The sequence below is a fragment of the Astatotilapia calliptera genome, chromosome 15 (genome assembly GCF_964374335.1).
Source record: "Astatotilapia calliptera chromosome 15, fAstCal68.1, whole genome shotgun sequence".
Taxonomy (NCBI): domain Eukaryota; kingdom Metazoa; phylum Chordata; class Actinopteri; order Cichliformes; family Cichlidae; genus Astatotilapia; species Astatotilapia calliptera.
In genome coordinates, this window is record NC_137436.1 from 1504849 (window position 1) to 1525968 (window position 21120).

The window sequence follows — 21120 nt, forward strand, 5'->3', positions numbered from 1 at the left end:
CGGTCGATGCGCGTAGACCGTGAACAGTCCTTAAAGCCGTATCTGAAAATTGGGCCCGAATCAGTCGAAGATTGTGTAACTGATTTCAAAGGCTGGTCTTCTTTAAAAAGTGGAGTGGATCAAATCCTAAACATTATATGAAAAGCAGCTATTAAACATCTGCGTTGATGAAGGTTCCCCCTTGTGAATATTTGGGTCTCTTTGTTGCTGACTCACATCAGGTTTGTTTCTTCTGCACGACGCTCGCTCACTTTCTCCTCCTCTCCCCCCTCCACGAAGGCGAAGGACATAAATTTCTTGCCTCGATCTCTGAGTGGTTTCAGAGGTTGAAGAACGCTGTGCTCTGTAAATTCTGCTCCTCTATTTACATTAGCGTGTCAGAGGTCCTCTCACTAATTCAGCCGGTCCCAGTGTTTCTGGGCGGGGAGTACATCACTCTACTTTGGGTTAAGCATCCATTACTGAAGCCTGCTGGCCTTGAGGTTGAAAATTGTTTACACACTTGCCCGAACTTATCAGGAGCCTCGAGCTTCTCCTTTCCCCGGAGTCTTTTTGAGGCCACTCTCGCTTTCATCTGTGGATTCTCTGTGGCCACTAACTTTCAGCTGCTAATTACACGCAGTGAACTGTTGCAATCGTATCATAAGTGCTGCGACATCCTGCCTGTGGAAGTGATTTTTGTTCTGTGCTAAATAAAAAATAATGTTCTGAAATAAAGGTCTGAGTGTCTCTTGACAGTTCTCTAGACTCTGTTTGTTCCAGGATGTGTTGCTCCAACAGTCTAATATCAACAGGAGGTTTGTGAAAAATGAAAGGTGGCGGCAGGTTAATCTTACAAGAGCAGGTTTTCCGATAGCACTTACTGCACTGAATGTCAAATAAATTCACATTCTGTGACACTGCAGAGATGTTACTGCAAAAGCACAATAGTCGTACAGCAGAAAAAAAAAACGCATGTTTTACTCTGTCAGTGTTTCACTCTGTGATTAACATTATTCACATATTGTTGGTTTATGATAAAATGATGACTCAGAAAAATCTGAATCAGAAATGTAACAATTTAAAGATGAGCTGTCATTAACTTTTTCTCCAGCGCCATCATAACACTAACATGTGAGTGAGTGAAATATACCAGCAACAGGCAAACGACTGATGTAACATTTACATGCTGTCGATGTTTACATTTGACACGAGTAGATTGTTCTTTTAGTGCACATCAGTATTTTACGTGACAGTACAGTTATGTTTAAACTGATATGCTAGTGGTGACCAGTCCAGGATGGATGGATGGATGTGTGCCTTTGGACAGTGATCTGCATTTACCTGGACGACCCCTGCAGGGTGTTACTAGTTACAGATGTGTGCAGATAGTCGACTAAGTGTTGCTAATTAGGGCTGCCACAAACGATTATTTTGATAGTTGACTAATCAGATCAGAATCAGAATCAGAAAGGGGTTTATTGCCAAATGTTGAGCAGGTTTACAACATTAGGAAATTGCTGCGGTGCTTCAGTGCAAACATAGTGTCATAAATAGCACTTAAATAGACATGAAAAAATAAAAGTAGGGATAAGAATTAAAAGTGCTACGTAGAAAGATATGTGCATGAGATATACATGGGATATATACATGAGAATAAGAATTAAGAGTGCTACGTAGAAAGATATATACATGAGTGCAGGTGGTGATCAGTGCCAAACATGGAATGATGCAGTGAACACAGCGTAGGGTCATGTGTTAGTGGTGGGAACAGTCATATGGTTATTGTTCATGTGTCCAACAGCAGAGGGGAAGAAACTGTTCTTATGGCGAGAGGTTCTGGTGCGAATGGACCGGAGCCTCCTGCCTGAGGGGAGCAGGTCAAACAGACTGTGACCAGGGTGAGAAGGGTCAGCTGAGATCTGAGCTGCACGCCGCAGTGTCCTGGAGGTGTACAGGTCCTGCAGAGATGGGAGTCTGCAGCCAATCACCTTCTCAGCAGAGCGCACAACACGCTGCAGTCTCTGTTTGTCCCTGATAGTGGCTCCAGCGTACCACACGGTGATGGAGGAGGTGAGGATGGACTCGATGATTGCAGTGTAGAACTGCATCATCGTCCGTGTTGGCAGGTTGAATTTCTTCAGCTGCCTCAGGAAGTACATCCTCTGCTGGCCTTTCTTGATGACGGAGGTGATGGTGGGCTCCCACTTCAGGTCCTGGGTGATGGTGTTACCCAGGAAGCGGAATGAGTCCACAGAGGTGATGGGGGTGTCAGTCAGGATGATGGGGGGGAGTGGGGCTGTGTGCTTCCTGAAGTCCACAATAATCTCCACTGTCTTCTGGGCATTCAGCACCAGGTTGTTGTGGCTGCACCAGGACACCAGATGTTCAACCTCCCTCCTGTAGGCAGACTCGTCCCCGTCCGAGATGAGCCCAATAACGGTGGTGTCATCTGCAAACTTGATTAGCTTGACAGACTGGTGGGTGGAGGTGCAGCAGTTGGTGTACAGGGAGAAGAGCAGAGGAGAAAGAACACAGCCCTGAGGGGAGCCGGTGCTGATGGTCCGGGAGTCCGAGACATTCTTTCCCAGCCTCACGTGCTGCTTCCTGTCCGTCAGGAAGTCAGTGATCCACCGGCAGATGGGATCAGGCACATTCATCTGGGAAAGCTTGCCTTGGAGATGGTCTGGAAGGATGGTGTTGAAGGCAGAGCTGAAGTCCACAAACAGGATCCTGGCGTAGGTTCCTGGGGAGTCCAGATGCTGCAGGATGAAGTGTAGGGCCATGTTGATGGCGTCGTCTACAGACCTGTTGGCTCTGTATGCAAACTGCAGGGGGTCCAGGAGGGGGGCCGTGAGGGTCCTGAGATGGGAGAGAACTAGGCGCTCAAATGACTTCATGACCACAGATGTCCGAGCCACGGGTCTGTAGTCATTTAGTCCAGTGATCCTAGGTTTCTTGGGGACAGGGATTATGGTGGAGGACTTGAAGCAGGCAGGCACATGACATGCCTGCAGTGAGGAGTTGAAAATGCCAGAAAACACTGGGGCCAGCTCGTTTGCACAGTGTCTGAGGGTGGCAGGAGACACACCGTCTGGGCCGGGAGCTTTCCGAGCATTCAGACTCCTAAACTGCTTCCTCACATCTGCTTCATGAATATGAAGAGTTGTGGTGGGAGGAGGTGGTGTGAAATCCTCTTTTGTGTGGGGTGAGGAGGGGGGTGTTGTATGTGAACAGTTTGAAGGTGGTGATGGCTCTATGGAGGGGGGAGAGGTGGGGGAATTAGTGTCCAAAGTGCCTCTATTGTTGGGGCCGTTGGAGGTGTGAAGGCTGCCTGATGGCTCGTCTAAACGGCAGTAAAAGTCGTTGAGGGTGTTGGCTAAGAGCAAGTCATCAGTGGAGTGGGGGGTTTTAGGCTTGTAGTTGGTGATATTCCTAAAACCTTTCCACACAGAGGCCGAGTCATTCTCTGAGATCTGCTGCTGCATCTTCTCAGAGTGCTGATGTTTAGCAATGTCCACTTCTTTAGTGAACCTGTACTTGGCCTCTCTGTAGCAGTCCCTGTCTCCGCTTCTGAACGCCTTTCTCTTTCCCAGACACAGCTTTTTGAGTTTAGGAGTAAACCAGGGTTTGTCATTGTTATAACTCACCCTGGTGCGTGATGGCACAATGCTGTCCTCACAGAAGTGGATATAGGAGGTGACAGTGTCCGTAAACTCGTCCAAGCTGTTAGAAGCAGCCTTCATTGTGTCCCAGTCTGTAGACTCCAAACACGTGCGAAGCTCCTCCACAGCCTCGTTGCTCCACAGTTTTTTGGTCCTCACGACAGGTTTGGAGAGCTTCAGCCTCTGTCTGTACGTGGGGATCAGGTGGATCATGACGTGGTCAGAAAGTCCGAGTGAAGCGCGGGGCACCGCGCGATAGGCCCCGCTGATCGTGCTGTAACAGTGGTCTAATGTCCTCTCCTCTCTGGTCGGGCATTTAATATACTGCTTGTATTTGGGAAGCTCATGGCTCAGATTGGCTTTGTTAAAGTCCCCAAGAGCAATGATGAGAGAGTCCGGGAATGTCCGCTCCGTGTGGAGAATCTGCTCCGCGAGTGCGCACTGAGCTGCCTGCGCATCTGCGTCTGGCGGGATGTAAACAGCGGCCAGGATGAATGAAGCAAACTCCCGCGGAGAATAAAACGGTTTGCAGTGGATAAAAAGGTATTCCAGAGAGGGAGAGCAGTGCTGAGCAATCACTGTCACATCTGTGCACCAGCCACTATTGATGTAGAAGCAGAGACCTCCACCTTTGGACTTACCGGAGAGAGCGGCCTGCCGGTCCGCGCACAGCAGATGGAAGCCCTCCAGCTTGAGCGCGCAGTCTGGGATGTTCTCACTGAGCCACGACTCCGTAAAACATAAGACACAGGAGGAGGCAAAGTCTCTGTTCATGCTTCTCATCAGGGCCAGTTCGTCAATCTTATTCCCGAGTGAGCGTACATTAGAAAGGAAGATCCCAGGAAGAGCAGTTCGCAGTCCGCGTCTCCTCAAACGCACGAGTGCGCCGGCTCGCTTCCCTCTCTTTCGGCGTCTCGCTTCCCTGGTCAGAGTCAGCAGTAAATCTGCCGCAGATGCGACAAATATTGGAAATAAATCCACAGGCGTTGTAGTCCTGTAGTTAAGGAGCTCTTCTCTGGTGTACGAGTATCCAGAGGAGTGCCCAGACACAGAAGAAATGCACAAAAACAAAACAAAAGTAACGCACTGAAGCACCAGGGCGACCATACGCGGCGCCATCTTGGTTGATACAGGATCCATTGAACGTAAAAGTACAGCTTATTGCACCAGCAGCATCTGCTCTTATATAACTATCATTAGCTTACAGCTTTAAGTGTTTAAGGTCTGTGCTAACTAACAATAAAGACAAGATGATAGTTTATTAAATTTTAATGACGTTTGCAGATTGTTTCGGTGAAGTTTAATAAACTCCTTGCTATCTAAAATATAACAGGACACCGGAGTAAATTCTGGAGCATCTCACACTTCTGATAATCAGCTGTCTGCTTGATGTTTATTCAGCTGTGTAAAAACTATAACTTTAATCTTAGCCAAACCGATTCACTCAGGAACAAATAAAATACTAAAAAAGCCAAACAATAACATTTTTAAGTTATCTAAGTGACTTATATATCATGTTTAACCTGAGTAGCGAAAGACGGCGGTGGGTTTGAAAACGATTTGCCGGGAGTCCGGTGTTCTCACGGCTCTAGTGAGCCTAGCCCCCGGCTCGCTATCGAGCTACTAGCTAGCTAGTGGGTAACAGACGTCTCCGAAAACGTCGGAGCGCTTTTGAAAATATGCGGTGTCCTGATAAACTGAGCAGATATTTGAGGTTTACACAGCTACATTCTGGCCTGAAAATATGTTAAACGTTTATTTTGTTACCCAGAAAGAATAATAAGAGTAACATTAAAACTAACTAGCTGCCGCCATTGTTGGAAACTGAGCTGGGCTGCGCTATGAATTCTGGGACACAGCTTCTTCTTCTTCTTCGGGGTTTAACGGCAGCTGGCATCCTTGTACATGCAGTGCTGCCATCTTCTGTTTCAGTCCGTTATTACACTCTTAAATCCTGCTACTTATTCCTGCGTCTTTCAGGATCTTACAAAGCTTCAAACTGTGACTAGTCGACTAATTGTGGCAGCCTTATTGCTAATGTCACTATTCAGTGCTTCCTGGGGAAGAGGGAGATTTAGGCTTCTCTGCAAAGGCTGCTGCCCCCCCAACCCAGTCCTGGATAAGTCAACACGCTCTCATCCCAGCTGGTAACATTACCGACGACTGTGACAAATCGTCGGTAATGTTATGTTTTCGGAGGCATGAGAGCATGAGTTATATGTGTGACATGAAAATCAACCTAACCTGAATCACTTTGGAAAACACGATGTCATAGGTTTAAGGTTAGGGTCAGGGCTGGAATGGACGGCTGGAGCCTCTGCTTGAAATGTGTCTTACTCATTAGGATGTGGAAGACACCTTTAGGGTTACTATGTGATGCCTAGGGGCGTTGGGAATGATAATGGATTTTATTTTGCTATCATTTTAAATTTGAATTTTTATTAAGATGGGTGTCATAGAGTGAAAAAGAAGAAGCATTGTTCCAAATACACCGTGTGCAGGTTACCTGTTCAGGCATATTTCTGTGGGATACAGAATCATCATTTATTACTCCTGCACCTTCGGTTTTCATCTTTTTACTAAACTACTGAGCACCTGGAAAATCAACCACGTTGTACTTTGAGTTTGGTGCTAACTAACAAGCTAACATGACAAACATGTTAACAAACATCTCAAAAACATGACAAAATGACACTTAAAACATTGTGACTCAGATCACTGTTGGGTCAACATTTAGCTCAAAAATATCACCAAGCTCAGGTTAGTCACCGTCTCGCTTGCCTGCAGACAGTTAACATTACTAATGTGTGTAAAATATATTCAAACAAGTTAGTCAGCTGATGCTGCTGGCATCAAACTCAGCTTGCAGCTCAGAACTAAAAGGAAAACAAAGGAGAGCGTATATTTTATCCTGATGTTTTTAAGGTAAAAAGCCTCGATTCTAGCTTTGGAACAGGCTAATGCATCCTTGGAAGTGGAATCCGTGCAGGTAAAAGCATTATGAGATACTTATTTTTTCATAAAGTATAATATCAATAGTCTAACTCAATTAGGTTGTGCACAGACCTCAAAACCACCGTGGATGGTGGTGCAGTGATCCACAGTCATTTCCAAGCACATGTTCTCTTTGAATCCATTTGAAAATCTCCCATAAGGTCTAAATCACAAAAAGTCATTCAGGACTTATTTTGATGGCTTAGATTTCCAATATGTGATGCGCTGAGTGCCTTGTCTGAATAGCTCTTATTCCTTTAGATGAGAGATTTACTCCAAGCCTCAGAATAAGGAGTGTGAGAATAAGGGAGAGCCCATTTTGAGGTGCTTGAAGCTGAGTTCTTGAAATGAGTCAGTAATGGAGGCTGCGACTTCACTTTCCTCCCCAAGTATGTGAAAGCCCACTAAAGATGCTATTTACTAACCCCACCTTAAAATGTCACAAGTCTTCATGAAGACGTTGGAATGGAAACGTGATTGATAGCATGTGAAACCATCACTCTGAGATGTGCATTAAAGCTGACACTACAAACAATTGTCTGATTCTGACAGAGAACGCAGCCTCCCCGGAGAGGAAACCACATATAGAGTTTGTGACAAATTAACAATTGTGCAAATTGTGTGGCGCTAATAAACCGAACTCACAGCTTCTCTACAACAGCTGTGGAGAAAACAAAACCCGCTCCACTTTGGATTGGAGCTCAGGAATCATGTTTTAATTGATGTGAGAACCAGCCACTAAGAAATGTCACAGAAACTTTTAATTAAGTCTAGCCTGTAATTAAAACAGGGGGGAAAGAGACACACGCCATTGGCAGCTGCGAGCTTGTCTGCCTGCATGCCAGGGTCACTCTCAACCCACTTGATTATTGTTCAATTTGAAAGCCGCGCTCAGTGTCTCTCAGCTTGTCATTTCACATTAATCAACATGTGATTTATAGGGAACAAAAGATAAAAGACTAAGTGACATGAAAATGAATGGTCCTCACGTCCCCGTGCCACCGGGGCTTCCATCTTTGAATCGTTTGGTGATTAAATAAATGAATGTTATTTGTGGAGCTTCAAACACAGGCACGGACAAACTGCTTCATCGACAGAAGTATTGTCTTAAAAATGCATTATTAAAATTGGGACAGAAACGTCGTACATGCCGTTTATATTTGTGTCATTACAGCAGACATATGTACTCTCAGTTGTGATGAAAACAGCAAAGTTCCTCCGACTTTCTGCAGAAACACTCTGGCCTACTTGGGGAATGCAAGATTAGTAGAAGACAGAACATCCCACAAGGACTTAGAGTGGTTTTCTTCTCCATTGCGGTGCCCACAACTTGGTAATTGTCTTTGCATCCAGGCTCTTAAGGGAAACGAGAGCGAAACCCTCTCCAGCCCATTGCTCTATTTGTCCCAACTTTCAATCGGATGAAGGAATAATGTTCTAAGCAGCCTCAATCTTTGGGCTTAAGAGAGGGTGATTGAAGTCCTGGTGGCTTAAAAGATGAGACAGACTACTGAGTGCCTGCTGCTGTTGCTCATTCTGTCAGCGTGTGATGTAAAGTCCCTCAAACCCATGTGCAGCACAGAGCCAAAACATTCTCACTACGATTAACTTAACGCATGTACTTGTAATCATTTTCAGAATTTTTATGAAAGCGATCTGCACCAGCACTGAGTGGGTTCTTTGATTCCTGACGCTCGACCTCTCTGCTGATTTTTGTCGCACTGAGCTGCCATGTTACTGTTGAACGAGGTCAATTGTCACGTTTTGCACCCTGGTGTTGTTTCCAGCTGATGACATGGAGGTATTTGATCGAGAATACGAAAATAACTGCAGTAGTACTAGCTCTGCAAACATCACCCAACACACAAACAGTGTGGTGTGTGTGCAGTTTTTCACATGTGTGTGCTAGCTAATGTATAGTTACTGTGTGTCCCTGTCAGAGGGAAAAAGGTTAATGTGGGAAACTCTCAGTGGTGAAGAAGTAAGAAAACGAGGACAGGGGAGGGTGATGAGGGTTTATTTTCAGCAGGTGCACTCTGATACACTGGAAAACCTTTTAAATGAGACATTAGATCACTGAATAGTGTCACTGAATCATCTTTTTGTGAAATGTGTGAACTCCACTCATTTGTGTTAACAAAGGGTTCCAAGATAATTCGAGGCAGTTTATTTTGGGCTATATTTGCAATATTTTTGGGGACCATTTCAAAATTAATAAGACTTCATTGCACAAGGTCCCAATAATTTTGGATGTTTTTTGGTCTCCAACTGCTGTTCGTCGCAGTCTGACTGCAAGAATGAAGATTTCTAAGTGATAATCATCAGTGATGTCGTGACTTATTCTCACCTTCAAAGTGACCAAAAAAAACAAAACCCATTGGACCTTTAAAGGTCTCTTTTTTTTTTTTTTTTTTTTTTTTTTTTTTTTTTAAACGTATGTTTATTTGTTTTTTCAACAGTATCAACACCAACATAAAATGAACGTATGGCAGTCATTAAAATAATAATAATAATAATAACAACACTAATAATAATAATAATAATAATAATAATAATAATAATAATAGTAATAGCGATAATTGAAGTGTTAATCCTAAAGGGTTCCAAATAAATGCATAGTTAAAAAAAATTAAATTAAACCATACAAATAAATACAATTAAAAAATAAATAAATAAATAAAAATAAAAAAAAATAAAAAATAAAAAAATAAATCATAATGTAGGTTACATAGTATATTCCCAACAGCAAGTCAGACATTATTCATTATCTAGTTGTCTTATTCACTCACCGCCCCCCCCCCCACATCCCCACTCCTCAGTAGATCCAAAAATATCTTCCAGATGTTGTAAAATTCAGAAGCCTTCTTTCTAACAATATAGGTCAGTTTCTCAAGAGCTAAACTCGATGTTAAATTATTTAACCAGTGGTTAAAAGAGGGGCAACCAACATTCTTCCAGCATAAGGCGATACAGCGTTTGGCCTGTAGCAAACAAAGATCGACCATTATTCTTTCCTCACAAGACAGAGTACAGTCATCTGGATACAAGCCTAAAATGCATAACTTAGGGCAAAGCGGTACAGGAGAAGTTGTGATCTGAGAGACATATTGTAACACAGAGCTCCAAAATTTTTGGATCTCTTCACATTTCCATAGGCAGTGATAAAGTGTACCCTGATGCCTATTACACTTATAGCATAGATCAATTATATTAGGATCAAATTTATTTAATTGTACAGGGGATATGTATGTTCGCATTATCCAATTAAATTGTATCATTCTCAAACGAGTGTTAATGGTCTGAGTGTGTGTTTTTGAACATATTTTACCCCATTCAGTATATGAAATATCTTCTTGTAAGTCACTAATCCACTCCCGTCTTTTACTATCAGAGTTATCCTTATGGTGTTCAACTAACAGGCTATAAAACTGGGACACCAGTCTTTTACCAAAACAGTTTTTTGTAACATGAGTTTCTAGGATGGAGAGTGGGGGTTGGTGCACTGAATTGTTTAAGTGTGCCAGAATAAAACTTCTAAGTTGCAGATACTTAAAAAAGTGTTTCTGCGGTAAATCAAACTTTGCCCTTAATTCACTGAAAGACATTAGAGAATATTCCTCATATACGTCCTGTAGTGTCGCAATGCCCTTGTTCAGCCAAGCTTTAAAGCCCATGTCATTCTTAGCCGGGGCAAAGAGTTCATTACCCCAAATTGGGGAGAAACAGGACAACCCAGAAGAGTCATTCAACATTTTTTGTACTTCATGCCAAACAACAACAGTGTTTTTTACAAAGGGATTAGTAGTAATTTTCTTTAAAGTTTTAAAGGGTGCTGAGTATAAATAGCTATTTAACGACAGACCCTTTGAGGACATTCTTTCAGTTGCTAACCAGGGAAGGGAAATATCGTTTGAAAACCAAAACATAGTGGTCCTCAGCTGAGCAGCCCAATAGTACCATTTTAAATTTGGAAACTGTAGTCCTCCCCTATCATATGGTAAATACAAGAGGGAGAGTCTGAGTCTTGGCTTCCTATTGTTCCAGATGAAATTAGAAAGAAGCTTTCTGGTCTTGGAAAAAAAAGAAGGAGGAGGGGCCAGCGGAATTGACTGAAAGATATACAGGAATTTAGGTAATATAGTCATCTTTACTATGTTTATTCTTCCCAGTAAAGAAAGAGGCAACGATATTAATCTAGTGATCTCATCCGACAACCCTACCACCAGGGGCTCATAATTGGCTGAACTAAGATTGCTTATCGTTGGGGTTACTCTGATGCCTAAATATTTAAATCCCTCTGCGGCATTCACAAATGGGTGGGATACAACTGGTTTCAACCTCTCGTTCATATTTAAAAACATAATGGATGATTTTTCTTCGTTCACTTTGAACCCAGAGAAACTGCTAAATTGATCGAATAGCTTCAGGAGAGATGGTATTGACTCTGCAAGGTGTGATAGAAACACAACAGTATCGTCAGCGTACATTGCAATTTTGTGTAGCACCTCCCCGATTTTAATACCATGGATCGAGGGATGTGATCTAATTGCTATCGCTAAAGGTTCCATGGCTAGTACAAAAAGCAGAGGTGAAATCGGAGACCCTTGCCTGGTGCCTCGAGATAGCTCAAAAGGACTAGAGATGAGATTATTGGTAGATACCATTGCAACCGAATCAGCAAGTAAAATTTCAATCCATCGGCGGAAGTGATCACCAAATCCAAAACGCTTAAGCACCTCAATTAGATAGGGCCATTCAACTCGATCGAACGCCTTCTCCGCGTCGAGTGATAGTATTGCAGTATCAGGTAACTCTTCACATTCGTGGATTATATTGAGAACTCTCCTCACATTGTGGAACCCCTGGCGATTTTGAACGAAACCATTTTGATCTCCGTGTATAATGGCTGGAAGAGCCCTCTCCAGCCTCATAGCCAAAGCCTTAGCTATGATTTTGGAGTCAGAATTTAACAGCGATATGGGTCTGTAAGAACCCCTTTCGGCTGGCGCTTTGCTCGGTTTTAGAATGAGAGTGATCAGGGCACTACGAAATGTAGCAGGGAGGCGACCTGTTTCATAGGATTCCAAATAAACATCTAATAATGGGGGAATTAATTTTGCTTTAAATAGCTTGTAAATATCTATCGGAAGCCCATCAGGACCCGAAGCCTTACCACCTCTCATGTTCGTAATTGCATCAGAAACGTCATTGAAATTTATTTCTCTCTCCAATTCATTTTTCACATCCTCAGAAATACAGGGAAAGATCAATCTATCCAAGAAAGCATTTTGGCTTACCAGGTCCAGTGGGCTGTCAGATTTATATAGGGTTTTATAATACGAGACAAAGGTGTTATTAATTTCTGTGGGATCTGTAGATAATTCCCCTTGATCGTTCCTAATTATATTAATGGCTCTGTCAGATTCAAGTTTCTTTATCTGCCAAGCTAGTAGTCTACCCGGCTTTTCACCCTGATCATAAAACGTCTGTTTCAATCTTATTAAACCATCTTCAGCTTTAAGCATAGACAGCTCCTCGTATTTAGCTTTAAGAGTCAATAACTCCTGTTTTTTCTGTGTTGAATCATCTATGTTAACTTCTCTCTCTAATTCTCTAATTTTGTTGTCTAATTCGTTCATTGTCTGTTTGAATTTGTTAAATTTAGAACTGGTGAAACTTATCATTTGTCCTCTAATATATGCCTTAAAAGCTTCCCACCTAACGGCTGCAGTTGTTTGAATTGTATTAATTGAGAAGTAGAGATCAATGTGTTCTCCTACAAATTTCATAAAGTCAGAATCATGTATCCATTTAGGGTGCAAGCGCCACTTGTTTGAGCGGCTATTCACTTGTTCTACCTCATAAAATAGTGAGGTTGGGGCATGATCTGACAACACAATGCTGTCATATATACACTTAGTTATATTGGGTAGCAAAGATGAGGAAATTAAAAAATAATCTATTCGGGAGTGGGATTTAAATACTGCTGAATAGCATGAGAATTCCCTTTTATTGGGGTTTTGAATTCTCCATGGATCACAGAGGTTCAGATCTTTCAAATATTGTTGTATTTTTTTTCTTGTTTGAGAGTGTGAAGTGTCTATCCCTGATGAGCGGTCAAGCCTCGGGTCCAGAGTACAATTTAAGTCACCTGCCAATATTATCCTACCAGGAAGGGTAGCTATCAATAGAAATAAATTCTCAAAAAATGAAGGGTTATCATCATTAGGGCCATAAACATTAACTAAATTGAAATTCTCTTTCAAGAGAGTTCCTTGAACCACCAAAAATCTGCCAGCTTTATCATAAACAGTGTTATTTACTTGGAAAGGCACTGAATTATGAATTAACACCATAACCCCCCTCGCGTGCGAAGGGCAACAGGATGCTAGCACTTTGCCTGGCCATCTCCTACGTACTTTCACCAGATCCTCTCTGAGTAAGTGGGTCTCTTGGATAAACGCTATTGATGACTCAAGTTGTTTAAGCCTGGTAATAACCTGTTTTAGTTTAACCACTTTTACCATTCCTCTCACATTCCAAGAAGTAAATTTAAAAGTCTTATATGAAGTCATCTATTCTTATTAATACAACAGATTGTGCAACATAGTATCTTCATTTGGTTGTTGGTAAACCTTTCAGTATCTCTAACTGTTGTGGTGGGAGTAAACCAGTAAAAAGCAACACGTTGTGAAAGATACAAAAACACAAAGAAATAACACAAAATCTGCCATAAATGAACCCCCTTAGCTGTCAACCTGAACCGGACAGCCCCTCGCCCTACCCCGCCCTCCCCCTGACCTTGGGGTGCAGTTAAGTGCACACGCTGATCCAATGTAAACAAGGGAGCAGCTAGACCAAACCGAGCTGACATGGTCAAACAAAACCAAACCACCTGGACAATTGCGTCTCCTGACGAAAATGTATATCCTACATGAACAAGTATGTATACAATGATCATTACAAACTTTCTTGTAGCATAACTCTCATCCCGGAGAGCCGACTGTATGTCGAACAACCAGTACTCCAAGACACAAATGAAAGCCCAATCAACAAGTGGGCGTGGCTAGTTATCTATAAGGGATAAATAAAATGCCCAATACAACTGAGGAGAACGAAGGAACGGTAAACCAAAGTAAATACAAAAAAGAAAAATACTCTCTCCAAAAAATTCAACAGTAAGGCTGAGCGATATTGACCATTAAATCCAACAATTTCAAACTACAGTTGTTATGGGCAGATAGTGAAGGATTCGGCAGTCCCCATCAGATATTCTGCTAGTCCTCTGTATTCTGCAAACCTCGGATGAACTTTTCCGCATCTGCTGGGGTCTCAAAGACATGCGTATGTCCACCAGATGACACTCGTAGCTTCGCCGGGTAAATTAATCCGTAACGTACGTTCATCGCCCTGAGCTGCTGTTTCACCCGGTCGAAGCTCCTCCTCCGTCGGTGGAGATCTGTAGAAAGATCCGGGAAGAACATGACCTCTTGGCCCCCGCAGATAACTTTCCCTTTGGCCATAGCTGCCCGCATCACCCGAACCTTGTCTTGGAAGTTTAAAAACTTCACGATGAGGACTCTCGGTGAGGGTGGTCGGTTGGGTTGCGTCCGGCCGGGCAACCGGTGAGCTCTTTCGATGAGAGGTTGTCTCGGGAATGTTGCTGGTCCCAGCGCTTCGGGGAGCCACTTCTCTAGGAAAGCCACCGCGTCATGTCCTTCTATTTTCTCCGGCACATTAACTAGTCGTAGGTTGGAGCGACGAGAGCGATTTTCGAGGTCCTCGAGTTTGTTCGTGAGGAGAGCCACTTGTTTAACTAGCGCATCTATCTTGCCTTTCTCTGAGTTAATGGCGTCCTCCACGCTGCTAATGCGCATCTCTGCCCCATCCATGCGCACCGAAAAGTCCTGCACGTCTCTTTTAACATCTTGGATCGCTGACAGGACCACATCAAGTTTTGTGGAAAAGTCATTTCTGATTCCGTCGAGTATTTGAATAACATCCATGTTATGGGCCATTCCAGTACTCACGTCCAGGAGACTCCCAGGGCTAGCATCACCTGCAGAGTTAGCTTGACTGCTAGCATCAGAGACGACGTCTTCCTCACTCAGAGAAAAGTGTGCCTTAGATTTATTTTGTGCTTTCTTAGCCGGCATAATGTCGCGGATAACGATAATAACTCGTTACAAGCAATAGTTCTCACTGTTCACGCAGTTAAAGGACAGTTTTCAGGAACTTACTAAAATATCGCCAGGAGCTCACAAAAATACGTGTGCCTAGTTCAGCGCCATAACCACGCCCCTAAAGGTCTCTTTTTAATCTTCTGGCCATGTGACAAATATTGCAGGAGGTAAGTGCATACGAACAAGCTACAACAGCAGTTAATGCCTATACTTAGTTCAGTTATTGAAACTGGCATTAGGTGTACCATTAAAGTAGAAATCCAGAAGAAACAAACAAGTGAAAACTAAAATAGAAACAACATGTTGCTCCCTGAAGGCCAACTGTAGCAACAAAGAAGACGCTGATCAGCAACTCAAAGAGTGCTTCATTATCTCATAGTCATATATATGTATATGTATACACTACATATAGTATATCTTAATTGACTCTGAAGCTACTTTGTCTTGGATGTGGGAGGAAAGTTTACTGAAACAATAGCTCTTAAAATACAGCACAGCAGCGTGGTGGTGTTAAAGTCCTGAGTCTGATTCAAATGTCAGGCTTTCTGTGTGGACTTTTCATGTTCTCGGTGTGTTTGGTTCTTTCCATGTACTCTGGATTCCTCCAAAGACACGTACTTAGTAGTGTTGGAATAATTGGTGTGTTAGCCCTGCATCAAACTGGCGACCTGTCCAGGGTGTACCCTGGTACGCTGGTATGGGCTCCAGCCCCTCCATGACCCTGATAAAAATAAGTGAAAGAGGAGGGATGGAATTTATAAAATATCTAATAAATTCTCATTTTAATAGTGCGCAAAACATTTTGACTCTTTACTTTTGTTATCCTGCAGCTGAACTGATAAAAACATGTGATTTATGGCACTAGAAAATCTAGGTTTGAATCTTGATAATGTGGTGTTGGTGCAAGTCTTGGAGTCATGTAGTGCAGTCAAAGTGAAAGTCCTAACAACATATATAAGGGTGAGTTTTGTGTTTGCTAGTTTTTTATTACATTTTTTGAAATACTTTGAGCAAAGGTTATTTAGACCATCATACAAACCACTACAATGAAATGCATGAACGTTTTATAATTCAAAGATCTGCTGTTTCAGGGCAGTAATGAAATGATTTCATTTAAAAAGTAAGAGCTAGCGGAGCTAAAGCTACGGTGTTCAAGTTTAGCAAGCAGTTAGCATGCTAACATTTGCTAGACTGTATCTATATCCAGGCCTTCACAGGCAACCCCTACACCTGCCCACCACCTCTTTGCCCTCCGGACGCTCCTCGGGTCAGTTAGGTCCCACACCTCCAGACTGACAAACAGCTTCTTCTACTTCGGACTGTTAACAAACACTCCCACACCCACAGCCCTGCCCCACCCACCTCACCACAGCTATGGTCTGAGTAAACCTCATCACTCAGGCCACTCGCTCTGCTTAGACCGAGTCCACTGCACTACTTCCAAGTACTTTGCAACCTGTTCTTCTACTGTGTGCCTTCCTCTTGTTTCTATATATATTTCTCATGTTTGCTATTTATTCCTGGTTTATATATATATATATATATATTTTATAAGGAGGCTTAGTTTGGCTCGGTTTTACTTCTATAGATAATTGACCTGGTGTAATATGTCTCATACAGTCGTTAATCTTGGGTTCAAATAATTTTAAAGGCTGCAAAGAACCAGGTGATGTTTTTATTGTGTGCATCTGTTTCCATTGTGATCTGCTTATTGTTATCAAGGCAGCAGGGGCCTGGAGCCCAGCTACCATGGGCAGAGAGGTGAGGTACACCCTGGACGTGTTCCCAATGTGACACAGGACTTTATTATGTCCTGATATATAAAAGCTTAGAAATTATGCATGTTTGGTCTATTTTGAATTCTGCATTCTGAGACATCCTTAGCATTCTGGTCAGAAGACACAGAGCCAGACCTACATATATGAAAATTCTTTAAATAAATAAAATAATCTGGAAATCCTGGCCTGTAAGCTGTATAACTGTCAAAACCCAAAGCCATGTTTACACCAGGCTATAAAAATGTTTAAGTTTCTATTTAGTTGGAATGAATCGGTTTTTGAAACTGGCCTAAAGTGACCATATGAGGAACTGCACAGGTTATTTCTTCAGCCTTGGGAACAACCAGAAAAGACAGAAAACCTTTGCTTAGCGACATCAATGAGATGGATGACTGAAACCCACGGGAACAAACTTTTGAAATGTGTTTAAAGTCAGCCAAGCTTCTTAGATTAAGTGACCAATTTATTTGAATTCACATAAAGCTTAAAAAAATTATCATCCAAATAACTGCGTAATGTTTTTCAAGATGGCCGCTCGCTGACAAGTCCGGCTTCTTTCATTCGCCGAGCTGCTGACTAAGAACGCGGCACAGCGTGGTTAGGCCTTACTCGTTTCACGTGAATGACACGGTGCAAATGAATCTTCGCTGTTCTAACGGGTGAAGAATTGAGGGCACGGACACAAATGATAACAGACAGTTCAGGCTACACGAAGAGGGCAGCTTCTATTTCCTGTATGTCCTGAGTCAGACCAGACTTTGACACCTCTCCCGATTCTACAACTGCCCACTTCTGGCAACCATCAAACAGCATCCCCACCCACTACCGAGCCATCCCAAAGCAATCTCGCCGGCTCGCTTTGCCTTCTGATGACCACGGCTGCTGATGAATCCTTGCCTTTCCTTTAAAGATCGCCCACAGATGATGTGAGCTTGTCTGCTCGCTCCTGGCCACTTTAGTTTCCCAAACTCTGCGTAGCTGCCACAAAACAACCTGATCAGCACTCTGTGCAATTACCGAATAGACTGAGGAAGCAGCGCCTTGATTTAGCAGACTGTGGGGACTGTCGTTCTCTATTATCTTTGGGTCTGTGATGATTTATGCCGCATGTGTGCAAATGCACATGTGCTCAGCTCTCTTTCTCTCACACACACTTTCTCTTCTTCCCCTCTCCTTCCTGTCTGTCTTTACCTCTCGCTTTCTCTTTCTCCACATGCTAATATCTCATCTTTTCTCCTGAGCGGGGCCCCTGACCCAAAGTCCACAATACCAGATGTCTGCACAAACTAAGCAGGAGGAAGTCCTGGCTACACGGTACGAAGATGAAAGCTAAGACGGTGCTCGATAGGCCTGGCGCTGTGCTGCAAATAAACAAGAGACGGAGAGCTGGAACATAAAAGTGTGTGTGCGCACCTTCTCTCAAAGGATTCCCAGGCAAAGCAAATAATTTCAGCGGTGATTGTTCCATATATGGTTACATACAGTGCAGAGGGGACCCCAGTGTGTTAGCTACTCAGTATCACACAGCCTGCAACAATGGCAAGCTGTTCACCGTGGCCCTGAGGAGCGGCGCATGTGCTGCACTCTATAATAAATCACATTTTCTGTTCTGTAATTAAAGTATCTAAATACATACAGCTAAAAACAACAGAACGCCCAGGGAAGGGCATATTATGTTAATATTCATCACCACATAACTGCCGAGTGCCAAATTAAATGACAAATGCTCGATATGAACCTACAATCTGAGTGGCCTAAATACATAGCTTCCCGGGATGGAGAGGAGCCCCGCAGAAAGACACGGAGTGAAATTTAGCCAAAACTGTTGACACACTAAAGTCCTACAGTAGCCGCAAGACCTTCCATCCTGCCTTTCCCCCAACCCAACCCAGCAGGCCGTGCTGTTCCAGTAATTGAGTGAGTAATGGACTTATTCCGCTGAGTGGTTCTCTGGGTGTACTCAATACTGGGATGTAAATCCTGTGGCAAATGGCAGATTAGAGGAAAAGAACTTAGGGGAAATAAATAAAAGCAAAGCAAAAGAAAAAAAAGTACATGAACAAAAGAAAATCCATAGTTCAATTATTCCCACGCAGTAAATTCAGCCGAGGCCTCAGCATGAGGCGTTTTCATCAGCCTTCTGCTCAAGTCTAACGAGTCCACTGTTTCTTCTGGTTTAAGGCGCTTGTCTTAGAGTCAAAGCACATTTCTCACCGTCTCCCATTCCCACCTCTTATTCGTCCAGACACAGTGTCCTCCATACACCAAGGCCCAACGCTGGACTCCAGCCACACATTCCACCGGTGGGATACGCTGATCGGAATAATCCCTTTTCTCCAAACGCACCACGCAGCCCAGATCCTCTAACAATTAGCTTGTACAATAAACCTATTATCCATAAATCCATCTGAGGTCTCCGCTCGCTCCCATCTCCACCAAGTCCTCAACACAACACGGCCTTGTGGTTTCCTGTTACTATTAACTAACAACACACTGAGGTTTGCATCTGGATTCCCACACATCCTAACGACTTTGCTCATTAGGATGTGTGGTCATCATCGCTCTATCAGCCTGCGACGCTTTCATCTCAGAAAGATTCAATTTCGCCATTATTCTCTTCTACTTCTGTCTTTCTTCCCAGCCGCCTCTCCTTTCAAGTGCACAGCGACCACCCCGGTTAAACAGCAGGCCCGCTGTATACACACTTCACTTGGACTGACTGAAATAATCCCTTTCCTCAAAACACACCATTCTGTCCAGATCCCTTCACAATTAACAGCCCACGGCCAGATAGCCTATAGTGAAAATAAGCAGCCTCGAGTCAAAACAAACATGTGCGGGCAAAGGCTGCAGGAACCCACAGCAAGTGGCCAAGTGAAATATTTTTGGGCCGCCTTGTCATCCTGATGCTACGGCGAGGATGGTAGCAGTGATTTCATTTGCTAAATATTGTTTTTGCCATGTAGGTTGCAGGCCCTTTTCCCCTTGTTCTGCACACACCAGCCGGGTGTATTCTTTGCGCCAGGGATATAAATTAATGTGTTTTTTTTGTGGGAGCCTGTTGCTAGGGGCTGGAAAGGGTGGGGGAGTGAAGAAGGGGAAGAAGGGGGGCAGTGGCCGGGGGCCAATTAAAATACAGATGTCTGACTGTCGGTGTAATTCCATTCAGCCATGATTTACATTTAGAACAGTCACCCAAGGCCTGCCACTCCACGCTCACACAGGAAATCGAAGCTGACTCCAACCTAATGAGAAAAGTGAACCTCCCGAACTTTTACGAGACTCTCGTCTGAAAGGAGCCTTGCAACTTTGGCCATAATATGAAAGCCCTTTCAGCTAATCACCCATTGACAGGGGAGACCGGTGCATTAGGAGCTCAGAAACCAATTTCACTTTGTGCTGCTGGCGTGAAAAATGCGTGGCGGGAAAGTTGCCCTTTGTTAATACTCTACTTTGGCAGTCTCTCCCGAGGATAATCTCTGTCAAATAGTTTACTTCATTTGGAGAAACATGCTCAAGAATGACTGTACTTGTGCCGGGATAGAGGATTTGATTAAGTTGAATGGCCAAAATATGTTTTTTTAAGGTTTTATCAAGAACTAAAGTATTAGCATGGCTGGAACGATAGCATGAAGAATTATGTACAGTTTAAATTTTTCTCTAACTCTTTGCTGTGACAGCATTAAAAGAATGAGGACGTGGTGGTGGGAGAAACTTCCACAGAAGCTCAACAGCACAGCATAGAAACGTGATTTCACAGGGCGTTTGCTAGCCATAGCCAAACGGGTTTGTTTGGCTATAGCTAGCATGAGGTCACCCGCTGAGACGATTTGTAAAGTTCTGTTATGAAGCCTCGAGATAAATATTTTTGCCGTCAACATCTTGATGTTTTAATAGTCGTATGACCATGATTTACAAACGGCACCTGTTCAGTATGACACAAAATGAGTAACTAAATGTGTCAAGAAAGTGTTTAGTCAAGTCCAAAAGTGCTTGCCCATTCTTTACAGGAAGTCTTCTTGCAAATCCACAAATGGTTGATTCTGTTCATCTGGACGTTTTCAGTGGGAGAAACGTTTTGTCGCTCAGTCTCAGCTGACTGCAGGTTCTGCAGGTCTTCTTGCAAAGATATCATTTTTCATCTTTAACATATAAAAACTAAAATTATGCAGATTCACTATTCAGTCACTGTTAGCATTCTAGCACTAATTCAACAAAGTCATAGAATTTCCTGCCTCATGGCAGGTGTGAGAACTCATGACATGAATGCCACTTACTGAAGCTAGTAGCTGCTTCGGTTAGCTTACCGTTTAGATTTTTCAATGGTGAAATCTGCCAACCAGTATCTTTCAGTGTTTTTAATTAACCTTTTGTCTTGGCAAAAGAAATTTGTCAAATGCTCTTTACAGTCATCCTTTGATCTGGGTATTAGTCAGGTTAACTGGTTTGTACCCACTCTTTGTGCTAAGCTATGCTAACTGGTTCCAGGCTATAGCTAGCAACACATATTCACACTACATA